Source organism: Bos grunniens, chromosome X (genome assembly GCF_055505025.1).
Source record: "Bos grunniens cultivar Pamir isolate PY7600 chromosome X, Bosgru_T2T1.0, whole genome shotgun sequence".
NCBI lineage: Eukaryota > Metazoa > Chordata > Mammalia > Artiodactyla > Bovidae > Bos > Bos grunniens.
Window position 1 is genome coordinate 75,820,459 of NC_141194.1, and position 21,014 is coordinate 75,841,472.

The 21,014-nt window shown below is 37.6% G+C and overlaps 1 pseudogene; it reads left to right on the forward strand.

The window, feature by feature from the left end:
* The first annotated feature begins 11,707 nt into the window (after nt 1-11,707).
* LOC147340724 (uncharacterized) overlaps nt 11,708-21,014 on the forward strand; it is a 35,089-nt pseudogene continuing 25,782 nt past the window's right edge.

Genomic DNA, 21,014 nt, shown 5'->3' on the forward strand with positions numbered 1-21,014 from the left:
TGATTTCTTTTAAAATTTTTAGTAAAAGCTATAGATGTGAAATTGTCAAAGCTACTCAGACATCTATATCACTAGTATCCTTCTCCGTGGTGAGGCTCAATAACATCTACTTCATCAAATGATAGAAGTCAATTTGTATTACTATAATGGGCATGATTGTCGACATGGGGTGCATGTCACATGGGAGGTGTATTTCAACTGCAAACACTATACCCTAGATTCTAGTCTATCTCCCTTCTCCATGAAGTAATGCTGCCTGCTCCCCTCACACTCTAATAATTGTTCTCAAAAGTGGAAGTGTTAGTCACTCAGTCATGTATGACTCTTTGCATCTCCATAGACTGTAGCTTACCAGGTACCTCTGTCCATGGGATTCTTCACCAAAGAACGCTGGATTGGGTTGCTGTTTTCTTCTTCAGGGGATATTCCTGACCCAGAGATAGAACCTGCATCTCCTGCATTGCAGGCAGATTCTTTACCATCTGAGCCACCAGGGAAGCCCAATAATCGCCTTGCTTGTGTATGTGCTAAATTGCTTCAGTTGTGTCTCAGTCGTGCCATCAATGGACTATAGCCTGCCAAGCTCCTCTGTCCATGGAGATTATCCAGGCAAGAATACTGGAGTGGGTTGCCATATCCTCCTCCAGGAGATCTTCCCCAACCCAGGAATGGAACTTGCATCTCTATGTCTCCTTCATTGGCAGGCACTAGCACCTCCTGGGAAGCCCAAATGAGCCACTATTACTGTTAAGAATGATCCATCTCCATCTGACATATTGGGACAGGGGGGTAACACCTTGACAGCTACTACTTCATAGGAAAGGCGAATTAATAGAAAAAATCCTAAATGTGTTTTGATTGAATTCTAAGAGGCTTGTCTGTACCAACATATATCTATTTATATTCATTTACTTGATCAGAATCTTGATCTGTGAGAATGAGAATGTTTTAATGCTTGTTTCTATTTTACAACATCTCTACAGATTGCTCATTTTAAATAGGAGAATTTTAAGTAGAAAATTGCATATATGTGGGAGGGTGTCTACCAGTGCAGGTGTTAGAGCTGATAACTATGTGATGCACATTCATATATAAGAAAGCAAAGAATGCAGGGAAATATTCAAAAATGTCTTAGACGTAAAATCAAAAAATATCACTAGAATTTTGGAAACATTTGTAGGAAAGTAATCTAGAAAGTAATTCGCAGAATTACTCAACCCTGAAGGTCCATACTCAGTAATAAAAGCAAAAAGCTTCAAATTATTGCAGGAATAAAGACTGTAATTTTTAATTTTTGAAATCTCTCTAATTTCTCTAAATAGAGCTAGCTTCAGAATTCTATAGAAAGATGCTTTCTAAAGCTAACTTGCATCGTGTACCAGCCCTAGTCAAGATTAGGAAGAATTTTTTTGCAGGGCCATCTTTCTGGCCTTTTTAAAATACCTTCTTCTGAATCCCTAGATGTTATGTGGTTTTCACATTGCCCTATATTTGACAAGGTGTTATTCAGGCCCTCCATGTCCACAGTGACTTTGTCTTTTTCCCTTCCATCAAAGGTGACTAACCTATATCACCCCATTCATTTAATTCACTGTTCTCTGCTAGGGAATGAATACTCTAACCCAGTGGTTATCAAACTTTAACATGCATTGGAAGAGGTTTGGGATGAAGCCTGAAATTTGCATGTCTAAAAAATTGCCAGAAGATGTTGACATTGTTCATCTGAAAGGAACATTTTGAGAATCACTGCGAATCCTTGCTAAAATTATCCTTTTATTTATTTATTTTTTAAAATTCTCCTTTTAAAATCAAGTATTGGTATTTTCCTAAACATATCTCTAATGGTAAAAGTTAAAACATGTTGGTGAGTTAAAAGAAACAGTAAAAGTTAAAACATGTTGGCGAGTTAAAAGAAACAGTAAAAGTTAAAACATGTTGGTGAGTTAAAAGAAATGGTAAAAGTTAAAACATGTTGGCAAGTTAAAAGAGAATCACGTATACCAACCAAGACTTTCCATACTCTTCACATCATATCCTGCAACGTGTTGCCCTGTTCTGCCTTTGTATCCAGCTAATTAAAACTAAAATGTGGGTACATTCCTGGTCGTCCAGTGGTTAAGACTCCATGTGGCCAATGCAAGGAGTGTAGGTTCCATCCCTGGTCTGGGAACTAAGTTCCCACAGGCCACATGGTAAAATTTTATCTCGAAAAATAAATGATACCTAAAAACAGTAGTCCCTTTGGGTGGCTATTGCTAAGAAAATAAGTCCAGAGAGATCTTGATATTTAAGTTATGTATCTTAAATAAAATTCAAAAGAACTTATAATACCTGCTGTAACAGGAGCTCTGAAATTAAGATCCACAGAGAGAGATGTGAGGAAGGGAAAGGAATTAGGTAAACAGTGTTTGTAGGCAACACATTAATATTGGTGTGCAGGGTGGATGAGAAAGATCTGTGATTACCCACATCAACACATAGGCTACTGGACCACAGTATATAGGAGGAGTTGATGAGAACCTAGTTTAGATTAGCAATGGATTAAATTGCTTGGTGCATTTGTGATGATAAAAGTCTTTAATAAAAATGACTAGACCTGCATGTTGAGGGAAAAGGCGTGAATGTTCAGTAAAATGACAGATATCATTTGACTAGTGATATTATTTGGTGATTAAATATGTATTATTACTCAGGGCTCACTTAGCTTTGAAATCAGAAGTAATGTGGCATGCTTTTCAGAATTGAAATATTACCTTGCTCTGGCAATAGAAGAAATAACTAGACACATATTATCCTCAAGGAATTCAATGTCCCGTGAGGAAATCTGGGTCTCAATCAAATGGAAGGAAAGAAATTCTCTTCCTTCAGAGTATTTCCATGGTAGTCACTATCTATCTTAATAGACCAGGAAGTGATTGATGAAAACTCACCACTTGACTTTTTACCAGAGCTACATTTTTTCACCTCCCAATTGTACTCTTAAACTCACCTACCCCCAACATTTCAGTATTATAAACAACATATGTCATTTTAATTAATCTTTAATGAACGTCATTATAAATTGAATTATGAAGAAATTGAAAATTCGATATACATGCTGCATAGTGATGCTAATTACATGAAAGTACCTATTATTGTATGAATTGTTCCTCCATTACCATAAACATTTTAAATATGTACATTTATTTTTGTTCACTTTAATCAAGAAAACAGTAAAATTCTAGTACTTTTAACTGTCAAATATTTTCTGCATCTGATTTACATAATTGTGATAATTTATTATTTTAAAATTCATTAAAATATTGCAGATGGGAAAAGCTACAATGGACAGTTTTATCTATCATTCCATGGCACTAATTTGGTTATTCATTAATAAAGCCAATTCTGTCTTTAAATTACTATTCTTTTTTGGCCTCACTGTATCTTTCAAACAACATAGCCTAAAACACTACAAAAAAGCTAGCATGAGAGTGAACTATTTTGGAAAACCAGATTGTGAGGCAAAACATAGAAAATATATCTATTATTCATCATATAAGTGTTCCCATGTTTAAATTACTTGCTAGAAATAAATGAGGAATTTTACAAGTTGCCAATATATTAAATTATTTTAATAGAAGATAAACTTGTGAAATATAGTACTAGAAGCAAAGAAAGGAGGGATGGGCATTCCACATGCTAGAATTTGAATTCATTGATTACTACTTTAAAAACTTTCAGATAGTATATAGAATTTTCTGAAGATATATATATATATATTATCTTTACTCACATTCTTAGTTGCTGCAAATTAATTCTTTTCTCATTATAGTATTTTTAATGAGTAATAAACAATTCCAATTGATATTATCTTCCAAGTCAGGAATCCTCCTCCTTCTCCTCCTCCCTCTTTTTGGATTACTGTTTACTGACTTGAACTCAGAGGCCTCTATTCCTTCCCTATTCAAAAGCAAGTCTGCATTCATAGAGCATGTTACCCATAACACTATGGATGTGGGGTATTTCTCACATTGAGAAAAATTAGACATATTAACAATATAGAGATTACTATTAATTTACAAGACTATCAATACTAGGTGTAAATTAAATATTAATATCACAACTCCAGTGGTATTTTTTTTTCCTTAAGGAAGACAGAGGAGTGTGTCTGATAAAGTGGGTGTGGTGAGGTAAATTATTTCAATTATATTATGCTGGTTCATGTGTTCAGAGCTACTAGGAATAAATATTCACAGCTAAACGTATCCCCTATAGCTGCTGATAATAGTAACCAATTAACTAAGACCAATACATTAACTTTCTACTCTGTGTCAGGTGGTGCAGTGGTAAAGAATCCACCCACCAATGAAGGAGATGCCAGAGACGCATGTTAGATCCCTGGGTCATTAAGATCCCCTGGAGTAAGAAATGGCCCACTCCAATATTCTTACCTGAAATATTCCATGGACAGAAGAGCCTGGTGAGCTACAGTCCATGGGGTTTCAAAGAGTCAGAGACAACTGAGCACACACATACACACACACACAATCATTATATTTAGCACTTGATATACATCTTCAATTTTACATTATAAATAGAAATTGCTGTATTCATACATAAATGTTGCCTTAAGATTCATTAAAAAAATGCCACCAGCAAAATACTCTAAGGAAATGAAAATATTACATTCTAATTTTCAATAGAATCTTGGAAAACCTCTCAAGAACGTTAAATTCTTTTCTTTTTTACTGTAATTTTTTTATTCCTAGTACCTGTCACAGGCTAAATGTTAATCACAAAGTTGCTGCTGCTGCTGCTAAGTCACTTCAGTCATGTCTGACTCTGTGCGACCCCATAGACAGCAGCCCACTAGACTCCTCTTTCCCTGGGATTCTCCAGGCAAGAATACTGGAGTGGGTTGCCATTTCCTTCTCCAATGCATGAAAGTGAAAAGTGAAAGGGAAGTCGCCCAGTCGTGCCTGACTCTTAGCGACCCCATGGACTGCAGCCCACCAGGCTCCTCCGTCCATGGGACTTTCCAGGCAAGAGTACCGGAGTCGGGTGCCATTGCCTTCTCCAATCACAAAGTTGACCTTCAGATTAATATATAATGCAAGTATTTAAAACACATCTTTTTCTAGATGTTATTCCTTTCCCTGATCCTAGGTCCATATGTTGGTGAGCAAATATCATGTAAAGAAAAAGTAATGAGGATATAACAAGGAAAGATGGTATTAAAGAAAAAGTAATGAGGATATAACAAGGAAAGATGGTATTAAAGAAAAAGTAATGAGGATATAACAAGGAAAGATGGTATTATCAAGACAACAAATGTATATTAAATTTACATATATACACATACCTCTACCTGATGAAAATGCTAGTTTCAAATGTCTTAGAGTTAAAATTATGTTACAAACTGGCCATATGTTAATGTAACTATATTTTAGGCCACTTTAAAATTTATAAATTAATTGTATAATTGCATTTTTAATCCTTATAAGAAAAAAAAAAAAACTTTTCATTAATATTCCAGGTGGCTCAGACAGTAAAGCATCTGCCTACAATGCGGGAGACCCAGGTTCGATCCCTGGGTCAGGAAGATCACCTGGAGAAGGAAATGACAACCCAGTCCAGTATTCTTGCCTGCAAAATCCCAAGGACGGAGAAGCCTGGTAGGCTACAGTTCATAGGGTCGCAAGAGTTTGATATGACTGAACGACTTCACTTTCACTAATATTCACATTTTATAGATTCCATGACTTATGCTAAGAGAAGTTACGTGCCTTGCTAGTTATTAAGGCATGGAATAAGTTTCCAAATTCAAGTCTTCTCTACCACGATATATTCTGTCTCTTATACTTTGCTGCTACATGAATCAGTGATTACACAGGTCTTATTTATGCACTCACAGCAACTTTTTTTCTGGAAGTTTGGAGTCAAAGGGATGTTCTGCCTGTTTTGTAAATGTCCTCCAACATACCGGCTGATGCACTCACTCTTCACAAAAAGTGGCAGAGATCACCAAGTGGAAGTGACCTGCCTTGTCTCTTGCTCTTGTTTCCCATGAGCCTGGTCATGTATAAACTTTAATTTCATTTTTGCTTTATGGTCATAACTAATTATCACACGACCAGGTATTGAAACAAGAATGCTGCATCCAATATCATGCGGAGAGTAAAACAGTTAACTTGACAATGCAATTTTCAGCTTTTTATGGTTGACCTTAATAAATTCAAAATAAATCAACAGATAAAGATAAAGTTCATCTGGCATTTTATTGTGAATAAATTATAAAACAAATGGAAGTTAAATAGTAAAATTTAATTGTTACCTTTAACAATTCACATTCAGGATTTCTGAACTCCTATACTAAATATTTTGACTTGTATTCAAGAGATTGTGTTCTAGCATGCTAAAAAGTTCTTGTTAAAGGTGATTGTTTTTCTTTTCTACAAAAACATAAGAAAGACTTTATAGTAAGTTCTCAATAAACCCAGAATTGTACTTGTCATTTAGGAGTTTATTGGCTTAGTCTTATTGTTAATAATATAATAAGGTGATTTTTTAAATAATTTGCAGTCTATCAAGTACTTTCATTTCATTTCAAATATTTCATTTAATCTTCACAAGTATTCGGAAGATTGATTAATATTATATAACTAATAACTAGGAACAGATTCTTGACTTGTGACTAGTAGCATTACTAAGCCTGGCATTATAGCTAGAATTAGGTTTTTTCAAGATCAGAGCTATTATTATTGGGACTAGGGCTATTATTGTTGAGGCCAGGGTTATTGTTGTTTAGGACAGGGCTATTATTGGGTCTAAGGCCATTAATGTTGGGGCCAGAGACACTGCTGCTGGGTCCAGGGCTGAAGGGATGCAGTCTTATATTTTGGGGTCCAGAACCATTGTTCTGGGGGTCAAATTCATTAATGTTAGGGCTAGGTGCATTGTTGGGGCCAAGTCCATTGTTGAGGCCAATGATACTGCTTGAATCAATGCTGAAGCCAGCACCCTTGCAGGGACCAGAAGTGCAGTCTGGGCCAGCTCCATTTTGAAGTCCAGAGGTGTAGTTGGGATTAGAGTCATTATTGGAGTCAGCATTATTTTACTAGCATGTGAGATGAGTGCAATTATGTGGTAGTTTGTGCATTCTATGGCATTGCCTTTCTTTGGGATTAGAATGAAAACTGACCTTTTCCAGTCCTGTGGCCACTGCTGAGTTTTCCAAATTTGCTGGCAGACTGAGTGCTGCAGTTTCACAGCATCATCATTTAGGATTTGAAATAGCTCAACTGGGATCTCATCACCTCCACTAGCTTTGTTTGTAGTGATGCTTTCTAAGGCCCACTTGACTTCACATTCCAGGATGTCTGGCTCTAGGTGAGTGATCACACCATCGTGATTATCTTTGTCATGAAGATCTTTTTTGTACAGTTCTTCTGTGTATTCTTACCACCTCTTCTTGATATCTTCTGCTTCTGTTAGGTCCATACCATTTCTGTCCTTTATCGAGCCCATCTTTGCATGAAATATTCCCTTGGTATCTCTAATTTTCTTGAAGAGACCTCTAGTCTTTCCCGTTCTGTTGTTTTCCTCTATTTCTTTGCATTGATCGCTGAGGAAGGCTTTCTTATCTCTCCTTGCTGTTCTTTGAAACTGCATTCAGATGCTTATATCTTTCCTTTTCTCCTTTGCTTTTTGCTTCTCTTCTTTTCACCACTATTTGTAAGGCCTCCTCAGACAGCCATTTTGCTTTTTTGCATGTCTTTTCCATGGAGGTGGTCTTGATCCCTGTCTCCTGTACAATGTCATGAACCACCATCCATAGTTCATCATGCACTCTGTCTATCAGATCTAATCCCTTAAATCTACTTATCACTTCCACTGTATAATCATAGGGATTTGATTTAGGTCATACCTGAATGGTCTAGTGGTTTTCCCCACTTTCTTCAATTTAAGTCTGAATTTGGCAATAATGAGTTCACGATCTGAGCCACAGTCAGCTCCCAGTTTTGTTTTTGCTGACTGTATAGAGCTTTTCCATGTTTAGGTGCAAAGAATATAATCAGTATGATTTCGGTGTTGACCATCTGGTGATGTCCATGTGTAGAGTCTTCTCTTGTATTGTTGGAAGAGGGAGTTTGCTATGACCAGTGCATTCTCTTATCAAAACTATATTAGCCTTTGCCCTGCTTCATTCTGTACCCCAAGGCCAAATTTGGCTGTTACTCCAGGTGTTTCTTGACTTCCTACTTTTGCATTCCAGTCCCCTATATTGAAAAGGACATATTTTTGGGGTGCTAGTTATAAAAGGTCTTGTAGGTCTTCATAGAATCGTTCAACTTCAGTTTCTTCAGCATTACTGGTTGGGGCATAGGCTTGGATTACCGTGATATTGTATGGTTTCCCTTGGAAACGAACAGAGATCATTCTGTCGTTTTTACGATTGCATCCAAGTACTGCATTTCAGACTCTCTTGTTGACAGTGATGACTACTCCATTTCTTCTAAGGGATTCCTTCCCACAGTAGTAGATAAAACAGGCATCTGCATTAAATTCACCCATTCCAGTCCATTTTAATTTGCTGATTCCTAGAATGTCAAAGCTCACTCTTGCCACCTCCTGTTTGACCACTTCTAATTTGTCTTAATTCATGGACCTAACATTTCAAGTTCCTATGCCACATTGCTCTTTACAACATTGGACCTTGCTTCTATCACCAGTCACATCCACAGCTGGGTATTGTTCGTGCTTTGGCTCCATCCCTTCATTCTTTCTGGAGTTATTTCTCCACTGATCTCCAGTAGCATATTGGGCACTTATCGACCTGGGTGTTCGTCTTTCAGTATCCTATCATTTTGCCTTTTCATACTATTCATGTGGTTCTCAAGGTAAGAATACTGAAGTGGTTTGCCATTCCTTTCTCCAGTGGACCACATTCTGTCAGACCTCTCCACCATGATCCTTCCGTCTTGGGTGGCCCCAGAGGGCATGGCTTACTTTCATTGAGTTATACAAGGTTGTGGTCCATGTGATTAAATTGGCTAGTTTTCTGTGATTATGGTTTCAGTGTGTCTGCCCTCTGATGCCCTCTCACAACACCTACCATCTTACTTGGGTTTCTCTTACCTTGGATGTGGGGTATCTCTTCACGGCTGCTCCAGCAAAGAGCAGCCTCTGCTCCTTACTTTGGATGAGGGGTATCTCTTCATGGCCGCCCCTCCTGTCCTTGAATGTAGAGTAGCTCTTCTCGGCCTGTGACGGACCTTGCAGAAGTGTGCGAGTTGCAACGGACTGCATAGAATTCTGACAACATTAAGCACACTATATCCAATTTACAGGTCCCCAAAGAAGAGAGAAATAAAGGATTGAGAAAACATTTAAGGGGATTATACTTAAAGATTTCCCTAACATGGGAAAGGAAATAGCCCCCAAGTCCAGGAAGCCCAGAGTCCCATATAGGATAAATCCAAAGAGAAACACACCAAGATAAATATGAATCAAACTAACAAAAAATTAAACACAAAGAACAAATATTAAAATACACAAGGGAAAAGCAGCAAATAATATATAAGGGTATTCCCCATAAGATTAACAGCTGATCATTCAACAGAAACTGAAGGCCAGAAGGGACGGGCAAAAGAAGCTTAAAGTGATGAAAGGAAAAACTTACCACCAAGGTTACTCACTCTGTCCAGCTAAGATCTCATTCATATGCCGTGGGGAAATCAGAAACTTTACAGATATGCAAAATTAAGAGAATTCAAGACCACCGAATCAACTTTACAACAAATGCTAAAGGAAATTCTCTAGACAGTAAACATAAAAGAAAGAAAAGACCTACAAAAACAAACCCAAAACAACAAAGTAAATGGTATCAATAATCACCTTAAATGTATATGGATTAAATGCTCTGCACAAAAGAGGCAGATTGGCTGAATGTATAAAAGAATAAGACCCCTACATTAGTTGTCTACAAGAGACCCACCTCAAACCTAGGGACACATACAGACTGAAAGTAAGGGGCTGGGAAATGATATTCCATACAAAGGGAAATCAAAAGAAGGCAGAAGTAGCAACAGTCAGATAAAATAGACTTTAAGATAAAAACTGTTACAAGACAAGGAAGGACATTACATAATGATCAAGGAAAATATCCAAAAAGAAGACATAACAATTACATATGCACCCAACATAAGAGCACCCCGGTACATAAGGCAAATGCTAACTGCAGCCAGGAAATTAAAAGATGCTTTCTCTTTGGAAGGAAAGCTGTGACCAACCTAGACAGCATATTAAAAAGCATAAACATTACTTTACCAGAAAAGGTCCTTCTAGTCAAAGCTATGGTTTTTCCAGTAGTAATGTATGGTTCTAAGATTTGGACTATAAAAAAATCCGAGGACCGAAGATTTGATGCTTTTGAACTGTGGTGTTTAAGACTCTTGAGAGTCCCTTGGATTGCCAGGAGATCAAACTAGTCAATCCTAAAGGAAATCAGTCCTGAATTCCTGAATATTCATTGGAAGGACTGATACTGAAGCTGAAACTCCAATACTTTGGCCACCTGATGCTAAGAACTAACTCATTGGAAGAAACCCTGATGCTAGGAAAGATTGAAGGTGGAAGAAGAAGGGGACGACAGAGGATGAGATGGATGGATGGCATGATGGACTGACAAAATGGACATGAGTTTGACTAGGCTCTGAGAATTGGTGATGGACAGGGAAGCCTGGCGTCCATGGGATCATAAGGAGTCAGAAACAACTGAGCGGCTGAACTGAACTGATAAAGTGGAAATGGGCAGTAACACAATAATAGTGGGGGACTTTAACACCCCGCTCACACCAATGGACAGATCATCAAGAGAGGAAATGAGTACGGAAACTCAAGCATTAAAAAACACATGGACCAATTGGAAGTAATTGATATCTATAAGGCATATTATCCAGAAACAGTAAATTTCACTGTTTTTTCAAGTGCACATGGAACATTCTCCATGATAGATCACATCTTGGGTCACAAATCAAGCCTCTGAAATTTTTCAAAATTTGAAATCTTTTCAAGTATCTTTTATGAACACAATACTATAAGATTAGATATCAACCGGGGGGGGGGGGAACTGTAAAAAACACAACTACACTGAAGCTAAATACTATGCTTTAGAATATCCAACACATTATTGAAGAAATAAAAAAGGAAAGCAAAACTATCTAGAAACAAATTACAAGGAAAACACAACTCAAAAGCTATGAGATGCAATAAAAGCAGTGCTAAGAAGTAAGTTTATAAAAATACCAGCCTTACTCAAGAAACAAGAGAAGTAACAAACAAACAATCGAAATGTACACCTAAAGCAACTAGAAAAAGAAGAACAAAAAACTTCAAAATTAGTGGAAGGGAGGAAATAACAAAGATCAGAGCAGAAATAAATGAAAAAAAAATGAGGGAGAAAATAAAAAAAATTATTTACAAAAAAACAGACAAACAACTAACCAGGTTCATCAAGACAGAATGGAGAGACTCAAATCAACAAAATTAGAAATGAAAAAGAAGTTACAACAGACAATGCAGAAAGATGAACATAAGAGACTACTATGAGCAACTACATGCCAATAAAATGGACAACCTGGGAGAAATGGACAAATTCTTAGGAACATATGACCTTCCAAAACTGAACCAGGAAGAAATAGAAAATGTGAAGAGATCAATCACGAACATGGAAATCAAAACGTTAGTCAAAAGTCTTCAGACAAACAAAAGCCCAGGGCCAGATGGCTTCACAAGTGATTTCTACCAAAACTTTAGAGAAGAACTAACACCTATTTTGATTAAAGTTTTGGAGAAAATTGCAGAGGAAGTAAAACTCCCAAACTCATTCTACAAGGCCACATCACACTGATACCAAAACCAGACAAAGATACCTCAAAAAAAAAAAAAAAAAAGAAGAAGAAGAAAAGAAAAAGAAAATTACAGGGAAATATCACTGATGGACATAGATGAAAAAATTCTCAACAAAATACTGGCAAACAGAATTCAACAATACACTAAAAGGATCATATATCATGGGCTTCATCCCAAGGATGTAAAGTACAAATGCCTTTCTCAATTTTGGTTTCCTTGGGGTATATGCCTGGTAGTGGGATGACAGAGGATGAGATGGCTGGATGGCATCACTGACTCGATGGACATGAGTTTGGGTGAACTACAGGAGTTGGTGATGGACAGGGAGGCCTGGCGTGCTGCAATTCATGGGGTCGCGAAGAGTCGGACACAACTGAGCGACTTAACTGAACTGAACTGAATAATGAGTGATGTTGAGCATCTTTCATGTGTTTATGAGCCATCTGTATGTATTTGGAGAAATGTCTGTATATGTCTTTTCCCACTTTTTGATTGGGTTCTTTGTTCTTCTGGTATTGACCTGTATGAGCTGCTTGCTTATTTTGGAAATTAATCCTTTGTCAGTTGTTTTGTTTGCAATTATTTTCTCCATTCTGAGGGCTGTCTTTTAACCTTATTTATAGTTTCCATTGCTGTGCAAAAGTTTTTTAGTTTAATTAGGTCCCACTTGTTTATTCTTTTTATTTCCATTATTTCCACCACCTTCTTAGGAGATGGGTCATAGAGGATTATGCTGTGATTTATGTCAGGGTCCTCTCCCTATGTTTCCTCCAAGAGTTTTATAGTTTCTGGTCTTACATTTAGCTCTTCAATCCACTTTGAGTTTATCTTTATGTATGGTGTTAGGAAGTATTCTGATTTCATTCTTTTACACTTAACTCTCAAGTTTTCCCAGCACCACTTATTGAAGAGGCTATCTTTGCCCCATGGTATATTCTCACCTCCTTTGTCAAAAATAAGGTACCCATATGTGCATGGGTTTATCTCTGGGCTTTCTATCTTGTTCCATTTGTCTATTTTTCTGATTTTGTGCCAGTACCATAGTGTCTTGATGACTATAGCCTTGTAGTGTAATCTGAATTGAGGAGGTTGATTCCTCCAGTTTCATTCTTCTTTCTCAAGACTGCGTTGGTTTTTAAGGTCTTTCATGTTTCCATAAGAATTGTGAGGTTTTGTTGTTGTTGTTGTTGTTCTAGTTCTTTGAAAAATGCCATTGTTAATTTGATAGGGATCACATTCAATCTGTCAATTGCATTTGGTAGCATAGTCAATTTCAAAATATTGATTGTTCCAGCCCAGGAACATGGGATATCTCTCCATCTGTTTATGCTGTCTTTGATTTCTTTCATCAGTATCTTACAGTTTTGTGTATAAAGTTCTTTTGTCTCCTTAGGTAGGTTTATTCCTAGATTTTTTATTATTTTTGTTGCAATAGTGAATGGGACTTATTCCTTAATTTCTCTATCTGATTAGTTATACATTGTTAGTGTATAGTAATGCAAGTGATTTCTATGTCTTGATTTTGTGTCCTGTGACTTTGCTAAATTCATTGATTAGCTGTAGTAATTTTCTGATAGTATCTTTAGGGTTTTCTATGTATAATAGCATGTCATCTGCAAACATTGAGAGTTTTACTTCTTCTTTTCAGATCTGGATTCCTTTTATTTATTTTTCTTCTCTGATTGCCATAGCTAGGACTTCCAAAACTATGCTGAATAATAGTGGTGAGAGAAGAGTACTCATTCTTGCCATTATTAATCAACATAGTTTTGGAAGTCCTAGCCACAGCAGTCAGAGAAGAAAAAGAAATAAAAGGAATCCAGATTGGAAAAGAATAAGTAAAGCTGTCACTGTTTGCAGGTGATGGAATACTATACATACAAATCCCTTAGAGATGAAACCAGAAAATTACTAGGGCTAATCAATGAATATAGTAAAGTCACAAGATATAAAATTAATACACAAAAATCTCTTGCAGTAATATACATTAATGGTGAAAAATCAGAAAGAGAAATTAAGGAAACAATCCCATTTATCACTACAAGCAAAGGATATAATACCTAAGAATAAGCCTACCTTAAAAGACAATATACCCCTATGATGGAAGCTATACTCCTTCCAGTATTCTTGCCTGGAGAATGCCATGGACAGAGGAGTCTGGTGGGTGACAGTCCATAACATCATACAGAGTCAGACACAACTGAAGTGACTTAGCATGCATAAGACACTGATGAAAGAAATCAAAGATGACACACACAGATGGAGAGATATACCATGTTCTTGGATCAGAAGAATCAATATTATGAAAATGACCATACTACACAAGCAATCTACAGAGTCAAAGCAATCCATTTCAAACTACCAGTGGTATTTTTCACATAACTAGAACAAACAATTGTACAATTTGTATGGAAAAACAAAGGACCCTGAATAGCCAAAGCAATCTTGAGAAAGAAAAATGGAGCTGGAGAAATCAACCTTCCTGATTTCACACTATACTACAAAGTTACAGTCATCAAGACACTATGGTACTGGCATAAAAACAGAAATAAAGACCAAAGGAAAAAGAAAGTCCAGAGATTGACTCATGCACCAATGGGCACCTTATCTTTGATAAAGGAGGCAAAAATATACAACAGAGAAAAGACAGTCTCTCCAGTAAATTGTGCTGGGATAACTAAACAGCTACATATTAAAAAATGAAGCAAGAACACTTCTTAACACTATACACAAAAATTAACTCAAAATTCGTTAAAGACAAATATAAGGCCAGAAACTATAAAGCTCTTTGAGGAAAGCATAGATCATACACTCCTCACCATAAATCACAGCAAGATCTTCAATGACCTAGCTGCTAGGATAATGGAAATAAAAACAAAAATAACAAGTGGGACTAATTAAATTTAAAAGCTTTTGCACAGCAAAGGAAACTATAAACAAGGTGAAAAAATAACCCTCAGAATATGAGAAAATAATTGCAAACAAAACAACTGACAAAGGATTAATATTCAAAGTGTATAAGCACATACAACTCAATATCATAAAAACAAATAGCCCAGTTAGAAAATGGACAAAAGACCTAAACAGACACTTCTCCAAAGAAGACATATCAGTTCAATTCAGTTCAGTCGCTCAGTAGTGTCCAACTCTTTGCAACCCCATGAATCACAGCACACCAGGCCAATAAACACATGAAAAAATGCTCAACATCACTCATTATTAAAAAAAGTGAAAATCAAAACTACAATGAGATATCACCTCACACCAGTCAAAATCAATTCAGTTTAGTTCAGTCACTCAGTCATGTCCAACTCTTTTCAACTCCATGGACTGCAGCATGCCAGGCCTCCCTGTCCATCACCAACTCCTGGAGTTTACCCAGACTCATGTCCATTGAGATGGTGATGCCATCCAACCATCTCATCCTCTGTTGTCCCCTTCTCCTCCTGCCCTTAATCTTTCCCAGGATCAGGGTCTTCTCAAATGAATCAGCTCTTCGCATCAGGTGGCCAAAGTATTGGAGTTTCTGTTTCAACATCAGTCCTTCCAAAGAACACCCAGGACTGATCTCCTTTAGGATGGACTGTTCGGATCTCACTGCAGTCCAAAGGACTCTCAAGAGTCTTCTCCAACACCACAGTTCAAAAGCATCAATTCTTCTGCACTCAGCTTTCTTTATAGTCCAACTCTCACATCCATACATGACTACTGGAAAAACCATAGCTTTGACTTGGCAGATTTTGATGGCAAAGTAATGTCTCTGCTTTTTAATATGCTGTCTAGGTTGGTCATAAGTTTTCTTCCAAGGACAGAGTAGCCATCACACAAAAATATACAAATAATAAATGCTGTAGAGCATGTGGTAAAAAGGGAACCCTCCTACACTTCTGATAGGAATTCAAATTGACGCAGCCACAATGGAGAACAGTAGGGAGATTCCTTTAAGAAGTAGGAATAAAACTACCATATGACCCATCAATCCCATTACTGGGCATATATCCTAAGAAAGCCATAGTTGGAAAAGACCCATGCACCCCAATGTTCATAGCAGCACTATTTACAATATCTAGGACATGAAAACAACCTAGATGTCCATTGACAGATGAATGACTAAAGAAAATGTGGTACCATATATGCATTTAAATATTACTCAGTCATAAAAAAGAATGAATTTGAGTCAGTTCTAGTAGATGAACCCAGAGCCTGTTATACAGAGTGAAGTTAAAGTAGCCAGGACATATATATACTACCATGTGTAAAACAGGTAGCTGGTGAGAAGTTGCCATATAACACAGGGAGTATGGCCTGGTGCTCAGTGATGACCTAAAGGGGTGGGATGGGGACAGAGGAGGGAGGCTCAAGACGGAGGTGAGGTGAAGTGAAATGAAGTGAAGTGAAGTTGCTCAGTCATGTCCGACTCTTTGCGACCCCACGGACTGTAGCCTACAAGGCTCCTCTGCCATGGGATTTTCCAGGCAATAGTACTGGAGTGGATTGCCATTTCCTTCTCCAGGGGATCTTCCCAGCCCAGGGATCGAACCCAGGTCTCCCGCATTATAGCCAGACGCTTTACCGTCTGAGCCACCAGGGAAGTCCTAAGACGGAGGTGATATATGTATAATTATGGCTGATTTGTGTTGTTGTACAGCAGAAACCAATACAACTTCATAAACCAAATTTCCTTCAATTAAACAATAAATTAAAAAGAAAAAATAGTAAATATTTGGGGCTAAAAAATAAAATCGAAGCAGACATTTTGAGGCAATTACAATGACCATCCTGGGGTGGCAATACCATTTCTGGTTAGAATATTTAATACGTTTTTAATAATATCATATATGAAACGAATTGCCAGTCGAAGTTCAATGCATGATACAGGATGCTTGGGGCTGGTGCACTGGGATGACCCAGAGGGATGGTATAGGGAGGGAGGTGGGAGGGGTGTTCAGGATGGGGAACACATGTACACACGCAGTGGATTCATGTTGATGTGTGGCAAAACCAATATAATATTATAAAGTAATTAGCCTCCAATTAAAATAGATAAATTTATATAAAAAATCAAAATGTTCACTTTCATCTTCTCTTTCAATCCCAAAACACCATTTTCTAAATTTAAGTGAAATAAATTATGAATCATTAACATTTGTATTTGGATTACAGTAGGGAGAGGCGAATATTATTCTGTTAGTATTTCCAGAAGCAAAATAACAGCTGATTTGGGGAAAAGAGTCTATCCTAGATATCAAAAGACAGCTTTTTCCAGGTAAAATTTACTAACAGGTACTGTCTAAAAGAAAGCATCCCATCTAAAATAGCGTATTTTTAGCTTGTAAAATGTTTGCCATGATTTTTAATAACATCATTTATAAATATTAGGAGTTGAAAATTAAGACTGAGTCTTGCCTCTACAGGTGCCATCAGGATAGTTCTAATTCAGCTTGAAAGCCAATCTATAAACAAGGTTAATTGACATGTATTTGTACATAGCTTTCTAATGTTGATAATATGAAAAGTTAATTAGAAAGTATCCAACAATCAATAATGCAGCTTTCTTCAATCTCCTGATTAAAGAAGGTTCTTATATAATTTATATTTGCCTTGTCTCATAATTTTTACTTGTTTTAATTCTGGTTTGTACTATTCAGTTCAGTTCAGTCACTCAGTCGTGTCTGACTCTTTGCGACCCCACAGATTGAAGCACATCAGGCTTCCCTGTCCATCGTTGCCTCCCAGAACTTGCTAAAAATCATGTCCATTGAGTCAGTGATGCCATCCAATCATCTCATCCTCTGTCATCCCCTTCTCCTCCAGCCTTCAATCTTTCCCAGCATCAGGGTCTCTCCCAATGAGTCAGTTCTTTGCGTGAGGTGGCTAAAGTATTGGAGTTTCAGCTTCAGCCTCAGTCGTTCCAATGAATACTCAGGACTGATTTCCTTTAGGATTGACTGGTTTGATCTCCTGGCAGTCCAAGGAACTCTCAAGAGTCTTCTCCAACACCACAGCTCAAAAGCATCAATTCTTCAGCACTCAGCTTTCTTTATGGTCCAACTCTTACATGATTTTAAGGTCCAATCCATACATGACTGCTGGAAAAACCATAGCTTTGACTAGACAGACTTTTGTCAGCAAAGTAATGTCTCTGCTTTTTAATATGCTGTCTAGGTTGGTCATAGCTTTTCTTCCAAGGAGCAAGTGTCTTTTGATTTCACAGCTGCAGTCACCATCTGCAGTGGTTTTGGAACCCAAGTAAATAAAGTCTGTCACTGTTTCCATTGTTTCATCATCTATTTACCATGAAATGATGGGATCGGATGTCACGATCTTAGTTTATGAATGTTGAGTTTTAAGCCAACTTCTTCATTCTCCTCTTTCACTTTCATTAAGAGGCTCTCTTGTTCTTCTTTGCTTTTTAACATAAGGGTCATTTGTACTATTGCTTTTTTGTTAATTTAAAGAAAAGTATTGTGTCTATGTATATTCTGGCATTTGGTGTCAAAATATATCCCATTGAATATTAAGATATTTATAATGACACCTTGAAGTCATGAATTGTAGTGGTGAAGATTGTCGACTCAAGAGCTAGGCTTCCCAGATGAAGAGTACTATCAAATACTAGCTTTGTGACCTTGAGCATCTTATTTACCCTCTCTGAACATCATTTTTCTCATGTTAAATGGGAATAATAGTTTCTATCTCTTATGGTTGACATAAGTTTTAAAAGAATAAGTGTTTTAAATATCATAGTCATTCAATAATTATTGACTGTTCCTATTAAATAATTTTTTCTCCTGGGTATTTTTTTTTCAGCTGGGTTGGACAAATGTTACTGTTAGCATATGGTTCCTCCTTTGGAGATGCAATTGCTAATGAAGGTAAGAACTTTAAAGTCCCTTTAGTCTAAAGATTTAAGCAGTTCAAATGTTGTAAGTCAATTATAACTAAATTTTAAAAGTGCAGAAATATGATTTAAATATAAGTTCATCATTAACATATCTTTGCATATATGGTATCATTTAAAGATTAAAAGAATTTTCAGTATAATGCATTTAATAAATTCAAAAGGGTTACTTTTGAATATATGTTCAAGCATTACTGAATTGTGCCAAAAGAATTTAATCTCTAAAACAGAGAAATATAAATTAATTATATATATTATTTAAACTTTTGGATACATCATTTATTGGTTAGTTTAGGAAATGGGTATTTTACGATTGCAGTACACTTTATTTATCACTTGCTTATTTACTCTCTCACGTCATAATTCAAAGCACATTTTTCTGACTAACTCATCAGATCCTCGGATGAGATTAGTCACTCAGTCGTGTCCGACTCTTTGTGACCCCATGAATCGCAGCACGCCAGGCCTCCCTGTCCATCACAAACTCCCGGAGTTCATTCAGACTCACATCCATCGAGTCAGTGATGCCATCCAGCCATCTCATCCTCTGTCGTCCCCTTCTCCTCCTGCCCCCAATCCCTCCCAGCATCGGAGTCTTTTCCAATGAGTCAACCCTTCGCATGAGGTGGCCAAAGTACTGGAGTTTCAGCTTTAGCATCATTCTTTCCAAAGAAATCCCAGGGCTGATCTCCTTCAGAATGGACTGGTTGCATCTCCTTGCAGTTCAAGGGACTCTCAAGAGTCTTCTCCAACACCACAGTTCAAAAGCATCAATTCTTCGGCCCTCAGCCTCCTTCACAGTCCAACTCTCACATCCATACATGACCACAGGAAAAACCATAGCCTTGACTAGACGAACCTTTGTTGGCAAAGTAATGTCTCTGCTTTTCAATATGCTGTCTAGGTTGGTCATAACTTTCCTCCCAAGGAGTAAGCATCTTTTAATTTCATGGCTGCAGTCACCATCTGCAGTGATTTTGGAGCCCAGAAAAATAAAGTCTGACACTGTTTCCACTGTTTCCCCATCTATTTCCCATGAAGTGGTGGGACCAGATGCCATGATCTTTGTTTTCTGAATGCTGAGCTTTAAGCCAACTTTTTCACTCTCCACTTTCACTTTCATCAAGAGGCTTTTGAGTTCCTCTTCACTTTCTGCCATAAGGGTGGTGTCATTGGCATATCTGAGGTTATTGATTTTTCTCCCGGCAATCTTGATTCCAGCTTGTGTTTCTTCCAGTCCAGCGTTTCTCATGATGTACTCTGCATATAAGTTAAATAAACAGGGTGACAATATACAGCCTTGATGAACTCCTTTTCCTATTTGGAACCAGTCTGCTGTTCCACGTCCAGTTCTAACTGTTTCTTCCTGACCTGCATACAAATTTCTCTACCTAAATGCTCTTTTGTAATTATGCACACATTAATTTTATTCCTCTAGATAACAAATTCCTGAAGGAAAAAAAGCAAAATCCGGTTAAACTAGTTGACATAATCCGTAGTGTTGTTCAGATTAGTTCAGTTCAGTCACTCAGTCGTGTCCGACTCGTTGCGATCCCAAGAACCACAGCAAGCCAGGCCTCCGTGTCCATCACCAACTCCTGGAGTCCATCCAAACCCATGTCCATCGAGTTGGTGATGCCATCCAACCATCTCATCCTCTGCCATTCCCTTCTCCTCCTGACCCAAATCCCTCTCAGCTTCAGGGTCTTTTCTAGTGAGTCAGCTCTTTGCACCAGGTGGGCAAAGTATTGGAATTTCAGCTTCAACATCAGACCTTCCAATGAACACCCAGGACTGATCTCCATTAGGATGGCCTGGTTAGATCTCCTTGCAGTCCAAGGGAATCAAAAGAGTCTTCTCCAACACCACAGATCAAAAGCATCAATTCTTGAGCACTCAGTTTTCTTTATAGTCCAACTCTTATATCCATACATGACCACTGGAAAAACCATAGCCTTGACTAGATAGACCTTTGTTGGTGAAATAATGTCTCTGCTTTTAAATATGCTGTCTAGGTTGGTCGTAACTTTCCTTCCAGGGAGTCAGACTAGATCAGATCAGATCAGTCTCTCAGTCGTGTCCGACTCTTTGCCAACCCATGAATCGCAGCACGCCAAGCCTCCCTGTCCAACACCAACTCCCGGAGTTCACTGAGACTCACGTCCATCGAGTCAGTGATGCAATCCAGCCATCTCATCCTCTGTCGTCCCCTTCTCCTCCT